The sequence below is a fragment of the Mustela nivalis genome (genome assembly GCF_964662115.1).
Source record: "Mustela nivalis genome assembly, chromosome: 1".
In the NCBI taxonomy this organism is placed as follows: Eukaryota; Metazoa; Chordata; class Mammalia; order Carnivora; family Mustelidae; genus Mustela; species Mustela nivalis.
Window position 1 is genome coordinate 192,279,664 of NC_139020.1, and position 25,393 is coordinate 192,305,056.

Below are 25,393 nucleotides of genomic sequence, written 5' to 3' on the forward strand. Positions count from 1 at the left end.
ATTTAGATCACAGAGAACTGTCTTGCTGGTTTGGCAGTGAAAGAGACCCAGGCTTCCTCTCTCTTACTGCTTTTATCTTACTGCCCTCCTCAGCACATGATGGTTTCCATCTCGTGGTTCAGGATGGCTGCTCCAGCTCCCTGTCCAGTCTATGTCTTAACTAGAAGAAGAACAGGAGACAAGCGAAGAATATATTCCTTCCCTTCAAGGGAGCAGTCTGGATGCTGCATATATATATCACTCTTGCACTCATTTCCTTGACTAAAACTTAGTCATGTGGCCACATCCAGTTTGTGGCAAGGCTAGAAAATGTTGTCCATTAGCTGAAAGGCTACAGGCCAGTGAAAATTCCATAAGTTTAGAAGGGGAGAATAGCTACTGGAGAACAACCAGCAGTCCTATGTGGGTTTGGAGATTTTATAAATATACCAGATATTTTTATTCACAATCTCTGACTTCATCTCTCTTACCTCTTATCTGTCTTACTTGTTTTCCTTCTTGCATAGCACTCATCTCTTAAAGCTTCTCAACTTGCTTTTCCTTGTTAATCAGGTCAGCAAACCCTGTGATCCTATCTGTTCTTTCCAAGATCATAATCTGGGAAAACAAAAATTTTTCTTTGTCTTATCCAGTTCATATGTTAATTTTTCTGAGGTTAATTGGGATGGTTCTAAAATTCCGAGTATAAATACCCTTGGTAAAGTTGAGCTAAAAAAATGTCCATCCTAATTCCTAACAACCTATATATAACCAGAGCACATGTAGGTATGTGTTAGACAAGGAAATAATAGTTATCAGTCTCCACTGAATTATAAAGGAAAATAGTTAACTTTGAGATAACAGGGGTGCTGGACAGCTGAATAGCAGAGCCCCTCCACTGTTCAAGAGGGCTGGGAGCTTGGAATGCATTGTCTTCAGAGACAAGGATTGCTGAGCATTTATTGTGTGTCCCTGGAACAGGACACCCACATTCCTTTGTAAGCTTGTCTCAGCTCATCTGCAGCCCTTCAACACCTCTGAACCACTTGTGGTCATCTTAGAGGGTGTAGTTTTCTGACAGACAGATTTTGAGCATCGCATTCGGAAAACCACAAATCATCCAGCTCTGGAGTTCGCCAACCTGAGTTTGACTTCCAGTTTCACCACTACTCATTTGTTGGGTGGTTTTAGGTGAATTTCTGAAACTCCTTTGGAACTTCAGTTGCTTCTATTTTTAATTTATTTTTATTTTTTAAAATATTTTATTTATTTATTTGACAGAGAGATAGAGACCACAAGCAAGCAGAGCAGCAGGCAGATGGAGAGAAAGAAGCAGGCTCTCTGCTGAGCAGGGAGCCCAATACTGGGCTCGATCCTAGGATCCTAGAATCATGACCTGAGCTGAAAGCAGCCGCTTAACCAACTGAGTCACCTTAGGTGCCCCTGCTTCTATTTTTTAACATTAGGAAATTTTGCTAGTAGTCTTGAGTTAATTCACTTCATTCATGCGAAAGTTGTTGGTTATGTGAATGCTGAGGAAGAGTGAACATGGGTCCCATCTGGGCTGACTGTGGAGGCCAGGAAGTACACATTTAATTAGCACAGGTTTTGTTTCTGTTATATCTCTGGTAAGATATTACCAGCAAGGCATGCAGTGTAATGAAGTGGTGAAGAGCTTGTGCTCTGAAGTCAGACTGATCTAGAATGGACCCCTAGGTCTGTGTGACCTTCTCTGAATCTATTTCCTCATGGTACTGTCGCTAAGATCGTTGACTCTGGAACAAATCTTAGTTCTACCCCTTTCTAATTATGTGACTTTAGGCAAATTGTATAACCTCTCTGTGTCTCAGACCCCCTTTAATAATATGTGCCTTAGGTTTTTCAAAACAATTAAGTGGTAGAACTTATTAAGAGCATTTAGTATAGCAACTGGAACATGGTAAATGCTCAGTAAAATGTTGCTACTATGTTGTTTTAGTCATTGCCAGACTTTTTAAATTTAATAATTTGAAAAAGAATTTATTAAAGTTTTAACAACTTTATTTTGGTATGACTGACATACAATAAACTGCACTTATTTAATATATAAAACTTGATGAATTTTGACATGGATGCACATATAAAAGTCAAGATAGCATGCATATCATTACTTGCCTAAATTTCTTCATGCCTCTTGGTAATTCATTCCTCCTTTCTCTCCACAATCCCTCCAACCCACACCATAGTCAAGCACTTATCTACTTATCTACTTTATCTTGCTATAAACTCATTTGCAATTTCTGGAATTTTATGTGAATGGAATCACACAGTATGTATTCATTTTTGACTTACTTGTTTTCACTCATTTGTGTTGCATGAATCAATTTCTTTTCCAGTAATCTTAGCATATTATTTATCCATTTATCTATTGCTAGACATTTGGGTTGTTTCCAGTTTGGGGCTATTATAAATAAAATTATTGTGTTCATTCCCATACAAGCCTTGGGGTTGTTATGTTTTATTTTCAAAAACTTTCTCTCTTTCTCTTCTTTTCTTTTCTTTTCTTTTCTTTCTTTCTTTCTCTCTCTCTCTCTCTCTCTCTCTCTCTTTCTTTCTTTCATTATGCCAATGGGGAGAGGAAGAAAGAGAATCTCAGGCAAACTCCACATTGAGCACAGAGCCTGACGTGGGGTTCAATCTCAGACCTTGAGATCATGACCTGAGCCAAAATCAAAAGTCAGGTGCATAACTGACTGAGCCATCCAAGCGCCCCCCTGTACAATTCTTTGTATGCAGAAATATTTTTTCTTCTCTTATGTTAATACCTAAGAGAAATGACTGGGTCACATGGCAGGATACATTTGGCTTTTTGAGAAACTGCCAGTTGTTTTCAAAGATGGTGGTACCATTTTACTTTCCTACCATCAGTATATGAGAATTCCAGTTCCTTCAAATCCTCACCACTTGATATGGACAGTCTTAATTTAGCCATTCTAAATAGTAGGTAGTAGTATCTCTTTGTGGTCTTAATTTGCCTCTATCTAATGACTAATGAAATTGAGCATCTTCCCATGTGCTTATTTGCCACCTGTGTAGATTCTCTGTAGAGATTGGTTAGGTATTTTTCCTGTTTTGTATGGGTTGTTTGTTTTCTTATTTTTGAGTTTTGAGAATTCTTTCTATATTCTGTGTTTGACTGCTTTCTTACATATGTGATTCAGAACTATTTTCTTCCAGTGTGGGGATTGTCTTTTTATTCTCCTAACATCTTTTGGAGAGCAGATGTTCTTAATTCTTATCCTGGATTATTTAATAGTGCCTTATTTAGTTTCCATATATTTGGGGATTTTTAAAGATATCTCTGTGCTATTGATTTCTGTTAATTTTCCATTGTAATCAGAAAACACAATTTGTACTAATTCAATCATTTATGTTTATTGAGACTTGTTTTGAGAATATGTACTATCTTAGTAAATGATTCACATGCTCTTGAAAAGAATATATATTCTGTTATTAGTGGGAGTGTTTTAAAAATGTCACTTAGGTTAAATTGGTTGTTAGTGTTGTTCAAGTCTTCTGTGTCCTTACTGATTTTCTGTCTACTTGTTCTACCAATTATTGAGAAGGGTGTTGAAATCTCCCTAATTGTGGATTTGTTAGTTTCTCCTTACAGATCTGTTATTTTTTGCTTCATTTATTTTGAAACTCTGTTAACTGGAGCATAACCATTTGGGATTCTTATATCGTCTTTGTTAAATGACCACTTTATAATTATGGAATGACCCACTCCATCCCTGCTAATTAATATTGTTTGTTATGAAATCAAGCTGTACTAACATAGCCATTTTGGTTTTCTTTCTTTCTTTCTTTTTTTTTTTTTTTTTGGTTTTTCTTTTTTTTATTTTTTATAAACATATAATATGTTTTTTGATTAATATTAGCACAATATATGTTTTTCCAACTTTTTACTTTCTTTCTATTTTGTCTTTATACTCACAGTGGATTACTTATATGGAGCATATTTTTGGGATTAGCTTTTTCAACCAATATGAAAATCACTGCATTTTAGTTGGTGGTATTAGACCAAATACACTTAATGTGATTCTTTGTTATGGTCTTTTAAACGTATCTTGCTATTTCTTTTCTGTTCCCCCCATCATTTCTTTAATCCCTCTTTTGCTGCCTTATTTTGGATTGAGGATTATTAATTGATTCACTTTTATTATCTTTGTTTCTTATTCACTATAGTTCTTTATTTTGTTACTTTACTGGTTGCTTTAGGATTTATAATAAATATCTTAAACTTACATAATCTACCTTCCAATGATATTATGCCATTTCATGTATAGTTTAAGAACTTAACAGACCAAAACATTGTATTTCCATTTTTTCCTCCTAGTTTTTATGCTTTTGCTATTATAAATTTTATTTCTATTTTTTCTATAAACCCCACAAAACATTTTTTATTATGTTTGTTTCAAATGATAGATTATCAGGTGCCTGGGTGGATCAGTTGGTTAAACATCTGCAATTGCTCAGGTCATGATCCCAGGGTCCTGGGGTCGAGTCCTACATTGGGCTCCCTGCTTTGAAGGTAGTCTGCTTCTCCCTCTGCCCTTCCTCCCATTTGTTCTTTCAATCTTTCTCTCTCAAATAAATAAACAAAATCTTTAAAAAATATTTCCAAATGGTGGATTATCTTTTAGAGAGATTTAATAATAAGAAAAAAAGTGTATTTACTCATGTAGTTAACATTTCTGATGTTCTTTATTCCCTTTAATAGGTTGAAATATTCTTCTGATTCCTTGTCCTTATAGACTGTAACTTTTTTGGTAGATTAAGTCCGATGAATTCTTTAATCTTTTGTTTATCTATGAAGTCTTTATTTCACCTTGTTTTTAAAAGTAGTTTTCTAGATGTAGAATTGATTTTTTTCATTAGTACTATAAAGATGTTGCTCCACTATGTTGTAACTTGTATTGTTTCTGATAAGAAATCTGCTGTCATCATTATTTTTATTTCTCTGTGTGTAATGTGTCTTTGTTTTCTTCTGGCTGTTTTTAAGATTCCTTTTTATCACTGGTTTTGAGTAGTTTGACTATGATGTGCCTTGCTTTCGTTTTCTTCATGTTCTTCTCTTCTTGGATCTGTGAGTTTGTAGTTTTTGTTGTTGCTATTTTAAGCTAACTTCATGATTGGTAGGGTAAATTTAAGAGATACTTAGATTATTCATTTCGTTTTGAGTGAGATTTTGTAGTGTGTTTTTTTTTTTCAACAGAATGGTCCATTTTATCAATATTGTCAGATTTATGGACATAAAATTGTAGGTAACTCTCTTATTAATGTTTTAGGATTTCTAATGACAGTCTCTTTTTTCCCACTAATGTAAGTAACTTCTGTCTGCTCCCTTTTTTTCTAGGGGTTTATCTCCTTGTGATCTTTTTTTTTTTTAATTTATTATTTATTTGACAGAGATCACAAGTAGGCAGAGAGGCAGGCAGAGAGAGAGGAAGGGAAGCAGGCTCGCTGCGGAGCAGAGAGCCTGATGTGGGGCTCAATCCCAGGACCCTGGGATCATGAGCCTAGCCGAAGGCAGAGGCTTTAACCCACTGAGCCACTCAGGCACCCCGAAACAAAAAGTTTTTTTAAAGAGATCACAAGGAGGGGCGCCTGGGTGGCTCAGTGGGTTAAAGCCTCTGCCTTCGGCTAGGGTCATGATCCCAGAGTCCTGGGATTGAGCCCCGCATCGGGCTCTCTGCTCATTGGGGGGCCTGCTTCCTCCTCTCTCTCTGCCTGCTTGTGATCTTTGTCTGTCAAATAAATAAATAAATAAAAATCTTAAAAAAAAAAAACAAACCTTTTTGTTTCATTGTTTTCTTTTTGCATTTTCTCTGGCTTTAATTTCATTGGTTTGAAATTTTTTCATCTTATTGTCTAATAAGGCACGTATTGCTGAAAAGTTCCCTCTAGTCATTGCATCATCTGCATTCTATATATTTTTATTTGTTGCATTTTCATTTTCATTCAATTCACAATATTTTCTAATTTCTCTTGTGACTTCCTCTTTAACCATGGCCTATATAGAAGTGTGTTATTTAATTTTCAAATATTGATGATTTTCCCTGATATCTTTCTATTATAGATATCCAGTTTCACTCTGCTGTGCTATAAAGAAGTGCTTTTCATTATCTTTATTCTTTTAAAGTTCTTAAGATTTATTCTATAGTACAGAATATGATCTATTTTGGTTAATATTTCATTTGGACTTGAAAAGCATGTGTATTCTACTCTTGTTGAGTGGAGTGTTCTTTAAATGTCACTTAAGCCAAATTGGTTAATAGCATTACAGAGATCTTCTATGCCATTTTCTGTCTATTTATTTGGTTGATTACTCTGAGAGAAATGTTGAAGTCCAAATAAAATAATTTGTTTTCCTTTCAGTTCTATCAATTTTTGTTTGACATATCTTGAAGGTCTGTTATTAAGTACATACGTGTTTGATATTGTTATATTGTTATTACTTCTTATTATATAATGACTTTTATTACCAGAGATTTTTCTTCTTCTTGGTAATATTCTTTGTCTGGAAATTGACTTTATCTGATATTAATGTAGCCACTGCAGTTTTCTTTAGTTTTTGCATGATATATCATTCTCATTCCTACTACTTTTAATGTATGTCTCTCTTTATATTTAATGTGAGTTTCATATAGAGATAGCATATAGTAGGATCTTGCTATTTCACTCCATTATGAAAGTTTCTGTATTTTTAATTTTGATTATTTACTTCATTATAATTATTGATTTGATTTAAGTTTACTATTTTGTTATGTATACCCTGTTTGCCTTCTCTTATTTTTGTTCTTCTGTTTCTCCATTAGGTCTTCTTTTAGATTATTTGACTATTTTTAATATTTCCATTTAATTTATCTATTGGGTTTCTCACTATATCTCTTTAATTTTAAATGATTGCTCTAGGGAGTACAACATATATACTAACTGTTCACAGTCTACTGTGAGACACTATTTTATCATATCAAGCAAAATGGAGAAACTTCCTAACAATCTCATTCTTTTCACTTTCCTCTAACGTTATGTTTCAGATGTGTTACATACAAATTTTTGAAAACTCCACCAGACAGCATTATAATTGTTGCATTTTACAGTCATACATATTTTACAAGCTCGAAGAGGAGGAAATGTTGTCTATTGTATTTTCCAGGTATTTCTCATTGCTGTTGAGCTTCCTTTTATTCTGCATTTCTGGGTTTTCTTCTGGTTTTATTTCACCTCATCCTGAACAACGTTTTTGTTTTTTATTACTTAATGAGTCTTTTAGAGCAAGTCTGCTGTTAATAAATTCTCTAAATGTGTCTTTATCATAGAATGCTTTTCTCTTCACTCCTGAAGGATATTTTTGCTGGCTGTAGAATTTTGGACTGACGGGTTTTCCCTATCAGGACTTTAAAGGACTTGTTCCACTGTCTTCTGGCCTCCATGATTTCTGAGAAGACATATAAACATGATCGTTCCATTCACTGTTCTCCTCTAAGTAGCCTGCCATTTTTCTCTAGCTCTTTTCAGGACTTTATTTTTTCAGTCTTCGGTTTTTAACAGTTTGAGTTTGATATAACTGTCAGTGGTTTTCCTCAAGTTTATCCTACTGAAGTTTGTTCTACTTCTACATAATTGTAAATTTATTGTATTTTACAATGTTTCAGAAATTTCAATGATTTTTTTAATAGAACTTTTTTTTTTTCTTTAGCACAGATTTTTCTACTCCTTCTGGGACTCCAATGAAATAAATGTTAAACATTTAGATATTGTTCCCATAGATCTCTGAGGATCTGTTTATATTCTGTTAAATTTTTCCCCTTTCTTTTCTTTGGATTGGATGATGTCTGTTGTTTCATCTCCAAGTTTCCTCACCCTTTCTTTAGTCATTTCCATTCTGCTGTTGAAAGATCCATTGATTTTTAGTTTCAGATATCTTATTTTTATAGTTTCTTTTGCTGCTAAGAATTCCTATTTTTCTATTCATTTTAAGTGCATTAACCTGTATCTTATGGAGCCTAGTGGTGATAGTTGCTTTGAAGTTTTTATATTGATAATCTGGGTCATGTTGAAGTTGGCACATATTAATTACCTTTCACTTTGCTAGTTGATAACATTTTCCTGTTTTCTGTATGTCAAATATCCTGAACATTTTGAATATTATGAAGTTTGGACTCTAGGTCCTGCTAAAATCCTCTGGAGAACACTGAAGGTGTTTGGTTGGTTGGTTAATTGGTTGGGGTTTTTTTGATGTTGTTGTTTGGTTTGGTTTGTTTGTTTGTTTGTTGACTTCACAGGCAGTCTACCTAGTTAGATTCACACTGCAATTCTTTTGCATCTTCTGTGAGTGGTGGTTCCAATGTCAGTTCAGTTCAGTTTTTTAAAGTCTTTAGATCTAATCCTTCACATGCACAGTTTAGGGATAAGCCTGGTAGTTTTACAGGTACATACACAGGATTATGGACTTTCTTCTTCAGCTTTTTCCTCTCCAGGATTCCCTCCACATTCTCCTTGTTCTCATTCTCCTGATTAGAAGGTTAGAAAGATGAGACTTCTCTTGCGATGCCCACTGCCCCAGCTATTATAGCCCATTTCTGCAACTATAATCCACCTTAGGGCAAAATGGGTAGAGGAAAAAAAGAGGAGGTAAATGAGAATTTCCCTTATGCTCCTTGGATCTTAGAGACTTCTTTCCCCAGTTCTATGGCCAGAAAGGCAAGATTTCTCTCAGTTCTAGATGTGTGGGCTGCTACTGACATATTCCTTTCATGGTCCTCAGGTAGTTGCTTTTATATTTTGTCCAGAGTATTTAGTTGTAATCAGTGAAAGAGATAGGCTGTAGTGAGCTATTTCATCTTGGCCAGTAGTGAAGTCTGTGGGAATAATTCACTGTGTTCAATGTTGCCCACCATTATGAAGTTTTCCCTTTGCTCTTTAAAAGTTAAGTTCAGAATTTATTCTTTCCTGCCTCTTATTGCTTAAGTGATTTTTTAAAAAATTTATTTATTTGACAGAGAGAGATCACAAATAAGCAGAGAGGCAGGCAGAGAGAGAAAGGAGGAAGCAGGCTCTCTGCAGAGAGCCTGATGTGGGGCTCGATCCCAGGACCCTGGGATCATGACCTGAGCCGAAGGCAGAGGCTTGAACCCACTGAGCCACCCAGGCGCCCCGCTTAAGTGATTTTTCTAAACAGTCACAGTTGGTAGCACAACTGTGATCTAAGCTGAATGTTTAAAATGGCTGACAACTTTCCAGCTGGTTTTAATCATTTTGGCCATAGCAATGGATGTACTGAACACAGGCAATGTTGTATGGCTTCCACCACTGCTTCTGAGTGGAATAGGTTTGTAAACATTATGCGTGGTGCTCTCTCATGAGGAGATCTGCATTTATCCTGAATTCTGGAACTTTCTACTGGTGAGAATTTTTATTCTTGATCCATGAGTCATATGGCTCCCCTTGATTCCTGGCATTTCTCACAAGCTTAAGCCCAGACGTGGTCAGTGTGGGAGATGGAAGAGACGTACAATTCATAGGGACCCATCTACCATGGGAGAGGTAGTATCTTGCTTTCAGAGATGTTTCTGCTTATTACATGGGAATGGATATATTAAAACAACAACTTGATTTATATTATGTGCAAGATTTTTCCATGACAAATCGACTGATTAAATTTGTGTAGTGATTATTCAGTTACTATCTTTTCCCACATGTGCAATTGCATTTATGAATAATCAAATATAATATTTCTATATACAAGGTAGGGGTTAATTATGACCATGTGACTATCATTTCATTTCATTTTTTTTTTTCACATGGAAGGAATGAATAAAATACTGGAATAGGGCCAGGAATGCTCCTTACTCAAGAGGGAATTGTTACAGAGGAATCCAGAACAATTAGACCATGTTACTTCCTTTTGTTAAGGTAGTCATCTGGGGTCATAGCTAATGTAAAGGAGGGCATTGTCAGTAACAAGTAAAGTGAGGCTGTTGTTAAAATGAAACAGGCTGTGCTTTGCTCTGTGACCTCTCACTACAACCAGCTCTTCCATGATAGCCATTGGCGCCAAGGAAAATTGGGCAGAAGAGTTGGAACACTTCCCAGCCCAGAATATGCCTTACCAGTCCTTCTATTTGAAAGCTATTTTAAATCTTTTGGGGACTACCCAAGTAGTTAGTGATAAATAAGAAAATACATACATTGCTAATGGATAAATAAGCTTAATAAAGACTTTCTACAGGATAAACAAAGGACAGAGAAAATGAAACAGAAATCAGGAATTGTGGACTTATTAACTTGACATAGTTTATAACACTCTGAGCCTCAGTTTCAGCCATTTGTGTAATAGGGAGAAAGGATATATCTAACAGAGCAAACAAGTAATTGAAAATGATTATTGAGAAGTGCCTGAGTGGCTCAGTCACTTAAGCATCCAGCTCTTGATTTTGGTTCAGGTCATGATCGAGATTCTCCCTCTCCCTCAGCCCCTCCCCCTACACTCTGTCATTGTTGCATGCACTCTCTCTCTCTCGAATAAATAAATCTTTAAAAAGAAAAAGAAATAATTATTGAACAGTAGTCATTGTCAGGCTTTGTGCTATATGCATTATATGGATTATCTCACTTAACCCTAATATAACTGTAATATACACACTATTGATATTACCTTTTTCCAGGTGAGGGAATTGAAACTTAGAGAAGTTAGAACGGCTAACTGATTTGCTGAAGTCAAATAGTTTGACTACAAATTAATGTATTCTCTCTAGGCTCTGGTAGACTTGATAACTACTCAGTAGTGGAGGTCAGCTGGAGCCCTAATTTTCATTGTTTTGTGGTGGCTTCCTGGAGCACCGTGTTTGTTGTCATTTTGAGGTCCATGCTAGCTAAGTATACTATTATAGTCCCTGATTTGATTATTGATGCCTGCCATGGCACAGGAGCGTAAAATGAAGGCACATTTGCCCAGTGTTTGCCATCTCCATCATGCCTGATGGCCCATTCAATAAATACTGAGGACCCATTCAATAAATAAATACTGAGGGCCCATTCAATAAAAGCACTGAGCGAAATAGTTAATGACACCAACAAATATGGAAGATTTCTAGTTTCTATAATTTTATATTAAATTTAGGACTTTATAATATCACCACAGATAAAATATTAGTTTTCTAGAAAAGAGCTCTTCTCTTTAAAATATCTTTTAGTAAGTTATCGTAGGACTGAAATTATTGCAGGACTGAAAGAATTGTTATATATAATTACTAGTCCTAATATTTAAAAATTCAGAAGTAACTAAGTTAGTCAGAAAGAACCCCAGCATGATATGACCTCAAATAATAATTATTAGGGATTTTTTAATTGAATGTTGTTTTTTGAAGAATAATGATAATTTAAGTTGTTATACAGATACATATACAACACACACATATTTTGTGGCATACTAAGTTGGGAAAATTTGTAGATTATATCCTATTCTTGGAAGTGTAGAGGTTCAAAATAAAATCATTACATAAATAAAGCTGATAAATTTTGCATTTTTTCCCAATAATTTTGGCCATGGAACCATTTTATTTGTTAACAAATATTAAAATCTGGGAAATCATTGTCAGACTTTTAAGATGCCAATCCAAGACCCACATATATAAAATGGAGTGGGAGTAGTTTTCAGGGTAACTCCTTCTGTGACTCAGCGTGGACTTGAATTTGTGACATTGAGAACTAAGCAACCCTGCTCACAGCTTGAAATGAAGACACAAGGAAGAACTCTCTGGGTAAAGCTGTCAACTGTAAGCGTAATTTCAGTTGAGAGTTACTAAGATAAGTCATAATAAAAAAAACAAATGATAGTTTTAGCAAAGACCTCAACCAGTGATAAATCACCATAAAATAGTAATGATTAAAGGAGAAAGAGAATTATTAGTTTTACCTAAAACAGAGAGGAAATAAAATTGAATGAACATGTTTGATAATTCCATTGGGAAAATCTGAAAACCTATCTCAATATCTAAACACATTTAGGCAAGAATGGCTTTGCTGTACCCATTCAATTAGAAAGGGACTCACTAGGTAAACCAATACTTCTTATATTTTAGTATGTGTTTGAGTGACATATAGGCTTATTGAAAAAGTGAGGCTCCCAAATGCACTGAGATTTTGATTAGCAGGTGTGGGTTGAGGCTGAGGATTCCACACTTTTACAACACTTTGAGAAATGTTGATGTAAACCATGTGATAATACTAGAAATGATAAAGTATTGTGGGAGCTCTCAGAATCTTCAGCATTAATAGTAATTCCACTCAGACTGATTTTTGGCAAAATGTCAAGAAATGCATTGCTTTTTATGTTAGTTGGAGCCAACTGATGCTTTAACACATAGACCCCAAAATATATAAATGCTTAAATATAGAGGAGTTTGTTTCTTGCTCACACAGAAGCTTATTTTCACTTATGTAAACAGCCCAAGGAAAGTCCAAGTTAACAGGGCCTCTGCTCCCATATAATCATTCTGGGTCCTAAGATGATGGAGGTTGGCCATCTCTAACTTATAACTTCTACATCACTTGGATGTGAAGCTAGCGTTATGCGTTGAATTGTGCTCCCTGCCCCCATTCATATATTGAAGTTCTAACCCCCAGTACCTCAGAAAATGGCCATATTTGGAAATAAAGCCTTTAAAGAGGTTATTAAGTTAAAATGAGGCCTTTGAGTTGGCCTTAATCCAACATGACTGGTGCCTTTATAAGAAGAGGAAATTTGGACATACAGAAAGACATTAGGGATGTGTGTGCACAGAGAAAAGACCATGTGAAGATGCAGTAAGAATGTGCCAAGGAGAGGGATCTGAGGAGAGAGGAAACCTCCCAACATCTTGAGCTTAGGCTTCTAGTTTCCAGAATTGAGAGGATAAATTTCTATTGTTCAGGCCATCCAGTCTGTGGTATTTTGTTGTGGCAGCCCCAACTAATACACGTAGGGGTTTAAGCATTGTACTAGAAGTGGTACACATTATGTTCACTCACACTTCATTAACTAGAAGTCAGTCACATGGCTCCCTAAGTGCAGTGAAGTCTGGAGAATACAACCCAGCTACCTGCCAAGAAGATGATCAAATGGGTTTAGTGAATAATGTCTGTGACACATTTTGTCTCTTCTTATGCATTTGGACCACTCATCTGTGGGTCTAGAAAAATCTTAATTTCACTAGAGCAGATCATCAGCATCCTTCTTCAACCCTATCAAAGCTCTTCTTTTGGTTGGCGGGTGAGTGGGTGGGTACCAGCAAAGATCAGAAATACCCGCAGAGGGACAGCTTCTGGACTGTCCCTGAACTTAACATACCTGATTGTTAGAAGTGAGGAAAAGCAGCAAGAAGAAAGCAACCCAGATGGAACTTTTAAGGCCAAGAATAGTAACCATTTACGTGGTCCAGAGCCTAAAATGGGAGGATTGTCTGTTTCAATAGCAAGTCCATTAGCTGCAACATTGTTAAGTAAAGGGAGTTTTTCCAATTTTTAATTTAAGGTTAACATACATATAAAAGGAATATGAATCCTAAGGGTACAGCTTGAGGAATTTTATACAAACTCAACTTACCCAGGAAGCCAGCAACCAGATGATGAACTAGAACAAGACTAGCACTGAACAGCCTCAGCCTTTTATACCTTTTCATTTATTATGCTCCAGGTTCTATCTAGACTTCCAGCCTCATAGATTAATTTTGCCTGTTGAACTTCATATAAATGAGACCATATAATATGTACTATTTTGTGTCCATTTCTTTGACTCAACATTATATTTAAATAATTTGCCTATGTTGTATGTATCTAGTCTATTAAACTATGCATTCTTATTGTTGTGTAGTATTTCATTGCATGAATATATCATAATTCATGTGTCCTTTTTTTCTTGATGGGCACTTAGGCAGTTTCTAGTTTGAGACAATTAAAAACAGTACTGCTATTTGTTGTATGTTTCATTTATGGGCTTATAAGTATATTTCTCTTGGGATAGAAGTGTTTGGTTATAGGTATATATTTTTACAGCTTTAGTAGATATTGCAAAACAATTTTCCAAAGTGGTTGTACCAAAAGACTTTACTTTTTGTTCCACATATTGTTCTTCCTTTCTGTCCCACTCTCCAAAAATTCTTCCTGCTGCATCCCTGTGGAACTGTCTGATCCCCAAGACCTAGATCTGTCAGACTGACTTATGGAAGGCCTCATTCAGACCTGCCATATGCCTTTCCTGTCAACATTTGCCTGTTATTCTTCTCATTCACTTAGGTCCTTTAGTTTCCCCTAGCCATCCTCTGCTGTATAGCAGCCTTCTTCTTTCCTATTAGTGATGAATTTTCTCCATGCAGTGGGTAACAACAACCCCAAATTCCTGTTGCCTCTTACTGGGTATCTCTTGGGTTTCAGACACACCTCTGATCCAACCAATTATGCAGGGGTGGAGGAGGAGGGGCATGCACTACAAATGATACAGGCTGGGTAAAATGCCAGCCTGGGGTCAGGGAGAAGTCGGACCCATGCTTGAGATATTATGAAGACAACAGTTGTCAGTGTGAAGGGTGCTGGACCAGCAAAGACAAGAGCCGTCTACTACAAAGGCAGCCTCTGCTTGCTCTGGAAGGATATTGGCATTTTCAAAGAGTATCACATGTGGCCCAGCTTGAATGATGGAAATTTAAGGACCTGGGGCAGTTCGCCTGAACTCTCCAGGGTCACTTGAAATCACTCAGATGGGTAACTGCCCATGGCCAGCTTTCTAAAGAGGCAGGCTCAATTATAATGGGCATAAAATGTCTCATTAAAATGGACCCAGTTTTGGTCTACTAACTCTGCACAAAGAAGCCAAGTCACTCTTTTACATCTTTTAAAATGGAAAAGAAAGGAATGGCACAGTGCCTCACCTCATCAGTTTAGCTGAGATGATCCTGGCAAAGCCATGTTTGATTGGTGCAGGAAGGGAGGCAGGAAGGGGTTTGCTATGGAAATTCTGGGCAGCATGATAGCTATGAACAATTCCTGAAAGTCAAGAACTGTCCAACTGGTACTAAGAGGCAGTGATGAGAATGAGAAAAACAATTTAGAAAGTTCACTGAGAGGGGCACTCAGGTCTTACTCTCATTGCCATGCAATCCATGGTAAGGTACAGTGATTTAACTAAACTAAGACTGTAACAAGTCTTAGCTCTAATGGAGTGACTTGAAGATTATCTTGTTTAACAGTATGAATTTCAGGAGCAGGCCCCACATACTGGTTGGTTCTAAATTCTTTGCAGAATAAGTGAGGGTCTTCAAAAGATGACAAAACGTGATGACTCTCATCATGCCAAGTTCAAATTTTCCTGAGTGACCATCCTATGCAAAATTCAGATCTCAGGGCACTGTAGAAAGGACAAGTAACACATACTCTTTTCATGATTTTATAGCAAGCCAGTAGAATAAATGCCCAGGTATTTAATAAAACCAGTAAAGCAGGCCGACTTTTATAGTGGAAATGTCTTTAACACCATCTCAAAAAAGAAAATATATTTGAAGTTTTAAGTGAGGTCCTAAGAAACATCAAAGGAAAGATCATTTTCAAACCAACTCCATGTGCACGCTGGCTGCAGAACGTGAAAGCATCCAAATGTACAAATTCCCTCTGTTCTGCCACTTGCCAGCTGTGTGATCTTGGGCAAGTGGTGGACTTTCCTACGCTTCAGCCTATGGCATCTACTTCAAAGAATTACTGTGAGATGGTCCTCCTCATCAGATAATCTCCATATGGAGCTTTGCACAGTATGAGGCACATGGGAGCTTTCTACATATGTATTGATTATTAGATTCGTAGATTTACAGCAGTTCATAGGCTCACCATGAGGACTGAATGATTGTCCCTGAGAAAAAGTTAGCAGGCACACTGACCTCTCTGTAATGACCACCAGCCTCATCAAGAAACAACGGTTTGGGTTTTTGTTTTGTTTTGTTTTAGTTCTGGTGCTTTCCCAAGTTTTATTCACCCTTTAGGAAACATTATTGCTAATTTTCTGTTTCAGTCTGAGACACTCATCCCAATGATCGGTTAATATGTAATTCTTCTGTTATTAAAATGTGCTTCAAGAAGATGACAGAATACAGCTGGTCAGTCAGCAGAATGTGGATCTGTGGCCCTGGGCTCCATCACTGAATCTTGAGATTCTCTAAGCTCCTTGCCATACATTGGATGGGCTACCCAGAATGTGAACGCTCAGAAATAGCCCCTTTGTAGGCCAGAGAGGTCGGGAGGCTTGGGTTTGTTTGGGTTTTTAGATGTCAATGTGGGGACTAATTTTTGGCAGTCCCATTGAATACCTTCTCTTGTTAAAGTAAGAAATACACAGAGGGAGGTACAAGTCTCTCTCTTCAACATTCCTTAGTATAATCCTTCTGGTTGGTTGACATGACTTCTCCCCATTTCTCATAGAGGGATTTGTTGTCAGAAGACAAACTCATTTCCAAGTCTTCTCTTTCCCCCTTTTCTTCACACTCTCTAGCTCCTGCCCTCCTTCCATGTCTTACTCCTTCCCTGCCTCTCTTGCTTGCTTGCTCCCTGTTTCCTTCATTCTTATTTGTGCCACTTTTGAAATTCCCCTACATTAAACAAGCAGCTGTGGAAGCTTCTAGGTTATAAAACATTTACTTGACATTTGTGCTGGACCACAGCACTCATTACATATCCCTTGAATTGTTACATGGATGAATAAATGCATGCACAAATAAATGAACCCATGAATGATCCTGTGTCTTGCAGAGCAAATCCTACCTGTTTCTGTCTTCTCATTTGAAAATTTTCTCATATTAAGTGGCAAACTAGCTAGTGCCCTGGAGCCAGCCTGCCTGGCTTTGAGATATGGCTCCCCTCTTTGCTAGCTCGTCACCTGGGACATGATACTTCACCTCCCTGTGCCTCAATTTATCTTCTTTAAAATGGGTATAATAATTCTTTAAAGTGGTATATCAAAAGCATTAATTGAACACCCACATACACACACACACACACACACACACACACACACACACACACACACACACACACACCTGGCCCAGTAAGCACTCAGCAAGGGTTCTGTTATTAAGATTTTGAATATTCTAACTTTAAGTATGTGAGCTCACACAAGATGACTATGTGGAAATACTTTAAGTGCAAAGCTCATTGCGAAGTTAATAGAGACTTATTTTTCTCATTGAGTTTTCTTGTTCTATGATAGGTTAGTTCTGTAGCTATAGTCTTGGAGCTAGTTTTCATGGAATTACTCAACGTGATCAGCCCAGAGCTTTTATCCTCTTTGTCTCGGAGTACCCCAAACCCCACCCTCCGTGTGGGGCTCCACTTCTGAACTCCAGATGCACACCTGACCCTGACTCCCAATCCTCAGCATTCCATTTCCCAGAGTTGGATATCCAGACAGCAATGTGCAGCAGAGCATTCTGTTCAACCTGGTCAGGAACTGTTACTACCTCGTGGGCACAATTATCCACTTGCCCCCTCAAAGTGAGGTGGAAATTGCTAATTACACCTGCAAGAGCCTAATTGGGAGCTCACTCTCTTGCATGCAGCAAAATGCACCTGCAAATAATTAGCAGCAGACACCCAAATCGTGCCCACAAGAAAGGAAAGGAAGCCAAGCTGAGACTTCAGCCCCTCTGAAAAGGCTCATGTTTCCCAGGTTTGCAGTTTGGATCCTTTGAACATCCAGAGGGGCAGAGAAAGAGGTTTCCATGCAAAGCCGTGGAGTCTGGTGCAGTGTTCCAAAGTGGCACGTGTCTTTGCAGTCTTAATATCATCATTATCCAATAGATGCTATCCCACAAGTGGGAAAACAAAAATGGACTCGAGAGCCTTTTCTTTCTCTTCTCTCCATGTGTGGTAGAGAATTTCCATTCACCACATGTCCCTCTATTATATCTATTTGGTATCTGCCAAAATAAATATTGTAGTCCCTTTATTTTTAGTTGGTATTGCACAGGTCCTTTTCAGATTAAACAGTCAGAGGTCAGGAAAGTTGAGATGAACCATAGGTTTAAAACCATTGTCGTGCATGGAGTTATTTATATAGAGGTTTTTCATATATAGGCTTGATTAAAAGCCGAGGATATTTGCTCAGCAGAGAGGGGAAAAACCATCATTATCTGATTTTACATGGAATTCGGTGGCTGCTAATCAAACCCGGGCCTGCATCTGGTTAAGACATACTTGGCACTGGCTTGTCACAAGTAGGGGTTTTGCCATGTCAAGGGGATCTTTCACTCAAAGCAGCGACCCATATTGGACTGAACAAACACATGAGTTTTTAATCGAGAACAATAGTTTAACAAACCACTTCCCAGGACCATCGAAAGAAAGGTATGTGCCCATGGCAGTTCTGGCACCAAAAGATGTTTGTTTGAGTGCATTTACTTCAAGCCATAGCCCCAAATGCCCAGCAGAGGAGGACCATTAAAAGTTAATGCAGAAAACTGAATTTCCATGGGGTGACCCACATGAGCTGGCACCAGCACCGACCTTGAAAAACCCATCTCTTCCCATGAGCCCAAGTGGACACAGGGACACTTAGGAGCTTGCGTGTGTGCATTAACTTTGAAATGCTTTTCTTTTTTTTTTTTTTAATATTTAATTTATTTATTTGACAGAGAGAGATCACAAGTAGGCAGAGAGACAGGCAGAGAGAGAGAGAGAGGAGGAAGCAGGCTCCCTGCTGAGCAGAGAGCCCGATGCGGGACTTAATCCCAGGACCCTGTGATCATGACCTGAGCCTAAGGCAGCGGCTTAACCCACTGAGCCACCCAGGTGCCCCTGAAATGCTTTTCTTTAGGAAATACAAACCTTCCTTTTCTAAATTCATTAGTAATTTCTTTGCTGAATTTTTGCTAGTGAATCTACACAGTGAGTTTTGAGGAACTTCACTAAGAAAAAGCATTCCTAATGCTCTCTGAACACAGGTGCGTTGCCAGTGCTTTCGCTGCCTTGTCACACTTTATACACTCAGTAGCCCTTTGAGGCTGGCATTCTTGATATTGTCATCATTCAGATGAAAATGTGGTCTACATGGTTAGCTCACCTGCTAAGAAGCCTGGCTAGCAAGAAGCCGGCTGGAGTTTAAACCTGGAGTCATCTGAGCCAAAGATCAGCCTCTGTTTCCTGTCTTTTTCTTTGGAAGAAGAAATATTATTATGCTGTTGTACTATGTGTTTCATAGAAATCTTATCAGGGTAATAACATTTGACGATTGGTCACTATTTGATCCAGAAACAAACTTATGTTGAAAGCATTCATCCAGGCATAAAAATTGATAGTTCTGCTTTTTAATTCTGATTTCTAGGGCTTATTTGCTCTTTTAAGGTCCTGCTCTATGCTGCCAAGATGAAAGCATGCCACCATGCTTTCTTCCAGTGTGGGGACCAAGTTGATTGGGCTCTGTGCAGTCCAAATTCTGAATGTGGAGCTTGGTGCACAGAGTATGTTTCATGACTGTCATGGTAATGAATTGAAACATTCAGGGTATGGTCTCCTTCCAGGGCAGCTTTAGAAAGCTTTGGCAGTTTTGCCAGAAGAAAAGAGGAATTCCACTTGACAGTCCCATCATGCAGATCTTAAATCTTGCTTATGATCCCCCAGAAGTGTGGTGCCCCATGAAAGAGGCGGTGACAAGTAGTTAGATGGCTGACTCAAAGGTCAATAAGGAGAGGCCAAGTCTGGGACTTTATCCAGTTAGAGAACTGGAAGGCAGCTCTTGTGACTCAGCTGGAGTTGCTGTGTCCTCATCAGCTGGAGGCTTGCCACTAATAACAAAAAACTGGAAAGTAGTATGATAACAATGATGATGGGATGACCATTTGAGGGCTTGTTGTGTCCAGGCATGATGCAAAGCTCTTTATGTATAGAATTGCATTTGATCCTTACAGCATTCCCATGTGTAGATACTATAGAATGGCCCGCTTGATAGATGGGGAAACTGAGATTTAATTGCTTTTGCTCCACACACTGCTTGGCTAGTAACTGGTAGAATCAAGTAGGTGAACTCGAAAGTTCTTTTGCCTTCAGAGACCAAGGACTTAAACTCTATGCAACATTGCCTCAACGAAGGTTGGGGAATGGTTGAGTTTTTTCTAAATATATGAGAGTGAATTCAGGGTTATCCTTATAACAACATAAATGTTACTTATTTGCAAAGTGAAGTGCTTTCTTGAGTGAAAGAGGTGAGGTTGGACTTGATAAGCTGCAGATACACCCATTCCTTGGGTGAGCTCCCAGAAGTGTCTGGTTGTGGATGTTAGGGCACCAGCCAGGGCTGGCAGGGGGCAGCTTATCTTGGAGGCTGTTTGAAGGCTGCGCCATTTGGTACTGGCACCGTATGAAACAGAAAGTTAGGAATTGGTTGAAGCAGGGACCCGAGAAGCAGGTCAGATGTGGGCTTCAAATCTTAGCTCTTTGTGACCTTTGTTTAGGCAAGTGACCTAGCCTTTGAGGGCCTTGCTTTCCTCCTCTATAAAATAGGGGTAATAAAAACAGCAGAATACAGTTATGAATATTATATAAATGGTGCCTAGCTCAGGGCCTAGAAAATAGAAAACAGCACGTGTGTACTGGGCACAGGTGCAAAGCCCCTCGTGTTGCATAAACCTTGTATCTGAGGAGTGGGACTTGGAGCATCCAGTGTTAAGTGATGCCTGAGACTTTAGCCCCAGCCTCATATTCTGAGGAATCCTGCCACACGTGAGAAGCAAGTTGCTCATCCAGCACTTTCACACACTGAACACCAGAAACTATTTTCAACTCTCCCTTTCACAGTTTATATAAGGAATTTCCACCTGGCCAGCTCTGGTGCTCAGGGTACTGTTTTCTGATACAATATGTTCTGTAGAACAATACAACTTCTTCTTGCTGTAAAAAGCTCCTTGTTTTGTAATCACAGACTTTTGTCTGAGGAAAGGTAGGATTTAAATTGTCTTGAAATAATGGAAATCACGTGGAGAGTGAGATTGTATCTGACAGAGATGCAATTATGCCTCTGTTTAAAAAAAAAAAAAAAAAAAAGTTCCTACCTGTGTCTCCTGCATCCTCAGTGTCCCCAAGAACCAGGTTTCACTTTTGGTTTTGAGTCTTATTACCATTATTACCAGTGAATAAGAATAAGGCCTTGTATTTATAATGTGGCTTTAATTTGAGAAGTCCAAAGTGGTTAAAGATGTGTACAGTGGTAGAGAGAGAGAGAGGCCACACAGAGCACAGTGCTGATAGGGCTCACATCTGTATTCACAAAGCTGTGGCACTGGTAGATACTCACTTGCCAAAGGGTTCAGGACAGACACGCCTTGCCAGTGGATGTAGTCGGGGGAAGGGAGTGGGGAGAGGAGGTAGCAGGGAGATGTAGTAGAGAGGTTGAGAAAGCCTCTTCTTACAATCCTCAAATCCTTCTTTGAGGTTTACTGTTGAGAGGCTTAAATATTGTCCATTCTCTGCAAGTCACCCTTTAAGTGCATAGCAATCCCAAAGGGGTCACAGTTGAGTCTGTACTGCTTTTTAAGGAGTTCATTTATCAGATCGCTTTCCTCTCTTGGTGCAGAGACTGTAAGGGAGAAGGAGAAGAGGTTCTAGAGAATTAGTGCCTCTGGGAGCAGACCCACTCATGCCAGGTGGGAGCAGGTGGACAGTGCTCTGGCTCGCTGCCCTCAGAGAGGATAACCGAGGCTGCTTCTGTAGGTTTCCGAGTGGTCCCCAGCAGTACTGAGCCCTGGTTCCCCACAGTGGTAACCTGTGTTGTATTGACTTCCTTCCCTTCATGGACTCACTTCTTCACTCCCTTGCCACTGTTTGGTGATTACCTCCCCAGTTAAAAATTGGGGAGTCAAACTCTGTCTGAGGGTCTGCCACTTCTGGAGAAAACCCCTGCATTAGTATTCTGTTGTTACCATAACAATGGCCACAAATGTAGCAGCTTAAAATGTTACGCATTCATTACCTCACAGTTCCTATTGATTAAAATTCTGGCACAGCAGAGTTGGATTCTCTGCTCCGGCTCTCACCAGGCAAACATCAAGATACCAGTTGTGGCTACAGTTCTTACCTGGGGCTCTGGCTCCTCTGCCAAGCTCCTGGGATTTTGGCAGAATAAACTTCCTTCTCATGCTTTTCACATAGCTCCCTCCGCCTTCGAGCCAACAATGGTGGTCGAGTTCTTATGTTTTGAATCTCTCTGATTTTTTCTTCTGAATTCTTTTCCTGCTCTTAGGGGCCCAAGTTACTAAATCAGGCCTACCGTGATAATCCAGGATAATCTATTTTAGAGTCATCAATGACCTTAATTACAGCTGCCAAGTTTTTATGCCAGATAATGTAACATATTCATGGTATGATAGCAGAGAACAAAGGTTATGGGAACCAAAATTCTGCCTATCACACCCACTAAGAGAGCAGGTGTCTTAAGCAAATGCCTAAGATGCCATCTATACCGTACTGGAATCCTGATTAAAGCTGGAACCACTTGTTAGATCATTTGTTCATGTATCCATGACATGGACAAACAAACGTTACTTCAGCAAACCGTTGTTCAGCAAACATTACTGGTGACCATTCTGTGTTAGATCCAGCTCCAGTATTTGAAGAACCTCCCTTCCAGGAGCTCACAGTCTAGTGGCAAAAATAGACTAAACAGGGAATTAGAACACAGTGAATCTTTCCAATAGGATGGGTTGGGCAGCTGCTATGGGCTCTGAGGGGTTAATGGAGGCTTCTGGATGGAGTGGCAGCCCCAGAACATAGACCTAAAGGATGAGAAAGATTTAACCAGACAAAGGGGCAAAGGGCAGAGCAGACCTCTTGACAAACACCATGCCTATTTTAGATGACTTGCTATCATTGCGTAGGATCCATTGAATTTACCATGAGCTGTATGCTTGTGTGTTTGTTGGAGAGGAGAGGACCAGGGAAAATGCCTTCATATGAGACATAGAGAAAGGTGAGTAGAGCAGTATATTCATCCGGCTTTCATGTAGGCTTATAAATAAGTAGCCCACATTTGCCAGCCCACATATATCTTACCCCTTGTCATCTGCTATGTAACTATAACTACTTTTGTAGAAACGTTACCACATCAGCCAGTTTTTTTCTTTTTTCATAGTTATTTCATGCCCTAACTATAGATTTCAAAAGGTTTCTTTACTGAAGCCTTGCTACTGTAGGTTTAAATTGAAATAGAAGAGAATTTGATTCACATTTCAAAATACAAAAAAAAAAAATTACGTAAAATGCAGCATGCTATAGCAAAAACTTCAGAACTGGCAGCAAGAAATCTTTGTTTGATCCTATATCTCTTCCAATTTGTAAACCTAATTGTGGTTTGTGGTTTTCTTACCTGTAAGATGAACATACTATTACTAGCTTTGTGCACCTTGCAGGGTTGTCAAGAGAATCAAAAGGAGAAAGTGTATGTGAAGTGATCTTGAAGATTTGATGATGCATTTCTCGCAACCAAAGGGCATTTTTCTAACTTACATCTTCCTGAATTTTGAGACACTTAAATAATCAGATTTCCAGGAAGGGTATTTGATTGGGATGCCAAAGATACACTTTGATTTTTGTTTTTCATTGTTTCTTCTGTAATTCGCTTGTGCTGGTGCATTTGCAAAGATGTTCATAAATGCTTTCATCTTGCTCTACAAAATTCATATCTTATCCCATCCCTGGGATCTTTTCTTCTTGGCCTTGTAGATCCTGTTCCCGCCTCTCGCATGCTTTGAAGTGGGTTTTGTAGCATTCACAGTAGCCAAGAGGGTTACATGAGAAGAAATGGAAAAGGGTGCATTGCCCAAGGCTAGGAGAGCGGTTGACTAAACGAGCAAATGTGGCTTTGATGGAAGAACTTGCATTTAATAGGAGAAATAATTTTGAAGGAATGATAAAAATTTGGTGTTTATAATAAGGCCAGCCCTTTGAAGGTGTTGTAGCAAGTTTTTATTTTCTCTTATGTAACTATTTACACATGCTGAACATTTCTGTTTCATAAGTTTTAGTTTTTCATTTTTTAAGAAAAATGGTCAGTGCAGAGCGCAAGGCTAGCATCAAAAGCTGGCCAGCTCATCAGCCAGGTCCCCTGGTGTCCTTTCAGCTCATCACAAAGCAGATATCAAAGAACATTTCTGAATTGTTGAGATTCTGTAAGGGGCATCAACATCAGGGACCTGTGTTTGGGAAGCCGTGTGGAGTAGTGGAAAGAGGACAGAACCAGGCATGAGTCAACTTGAACCATGTTCCTGGTTCTGCAATCAGCTAAGCCAGGGCTGCCTAATGGAACTTTCAGTGATGATGAATTCTCCATCTCACTTTCCAGGACGGTGGCCACTATCTCTTGAACAATGGAGCACTTGAAATGTGGCAAGTGCAACATGGAATTGAATTTTAAATTTTATTTAATTTCAATTCAGATAGCCACATGTGGCTACTAAGAACCATATTGGACAGTACAGGTAAGTATAAAGAGCCTGAAAAGGTTGTAGCAGAGTGGTTTAGAAGATTATGGCTCTGGAGTCAACTGCTTTGGTACAAATCCTGACATTCACTCACCACAGGACCTTGGCAAAGTACTTGGTTTGTTGATGCCTCAGTTGCCTAATCTGTAAAATGGGAATAAAAAGTAGATACCTCATTGGACTGTGATGAGAATTCAAACGTGACAGTGTAAAGTGTTTAACATAGTGCCTGACATTCATTCATATATATTTTAATGGATTTCAAATTATAAAATCTGTTGAACCGTGATTCTTGACTTATGACATACTACCATCGTCGGTCCATGTAGCATGCAAGACACATTCATACACTCGCATACACACACATGCACACTCACAGACTTAACACTTACACCAAGAATCATCAGATCATGAATTATAACTATATGTCTGTATGGGTTTCCCCCTCCTAATCCATGGCCTTTCCCTAATATATGCCCATGAACCTGGATTTTGTGTTTACTATTACCATGCTTTTCATAAAGTAGTCCCATATATATGAATATTTAAACTATAATTTGGTTTTATTTGCTTAAAATTACAAAAAAGATAGCATATTGTGTGTGGTCTTCTGACACTTGATTTTTCCCAGCCAATATGATATTATTCAAAACTATCCATATTATTGTATATGGCTTTGGTTTATTAATTTTACCACTGCATAATATTCCACTGTGTAAGTACTCTACAATTTATTTTTCCATTATCCTGTCAATGGCCCTTGGTGCTACTTGCAGTTTTTCTTCTCCTACAAGTAGGGTTTAAGTAAACATATACATGGACAAGAATGTCTCTTGGTTATGTACTTAGGAGTGTGATCACTGGGCCATAGGGTATGTGATAAA

At 38.4% G+C, this 25,393-nt stretch overlaps 1 protein-coding gene across 1 annotated transcript in view; it reads left to right on the plus strand.

Moving 5' to 3' along the window:
- Positions 1-25,393, plus strand: part of ERC2 (ELKS/RAB6-interacting/CAST family member 2) — a 922,859-nt gene that overhangs the window by 603,737 nt on the left and 293,729 nt on the right.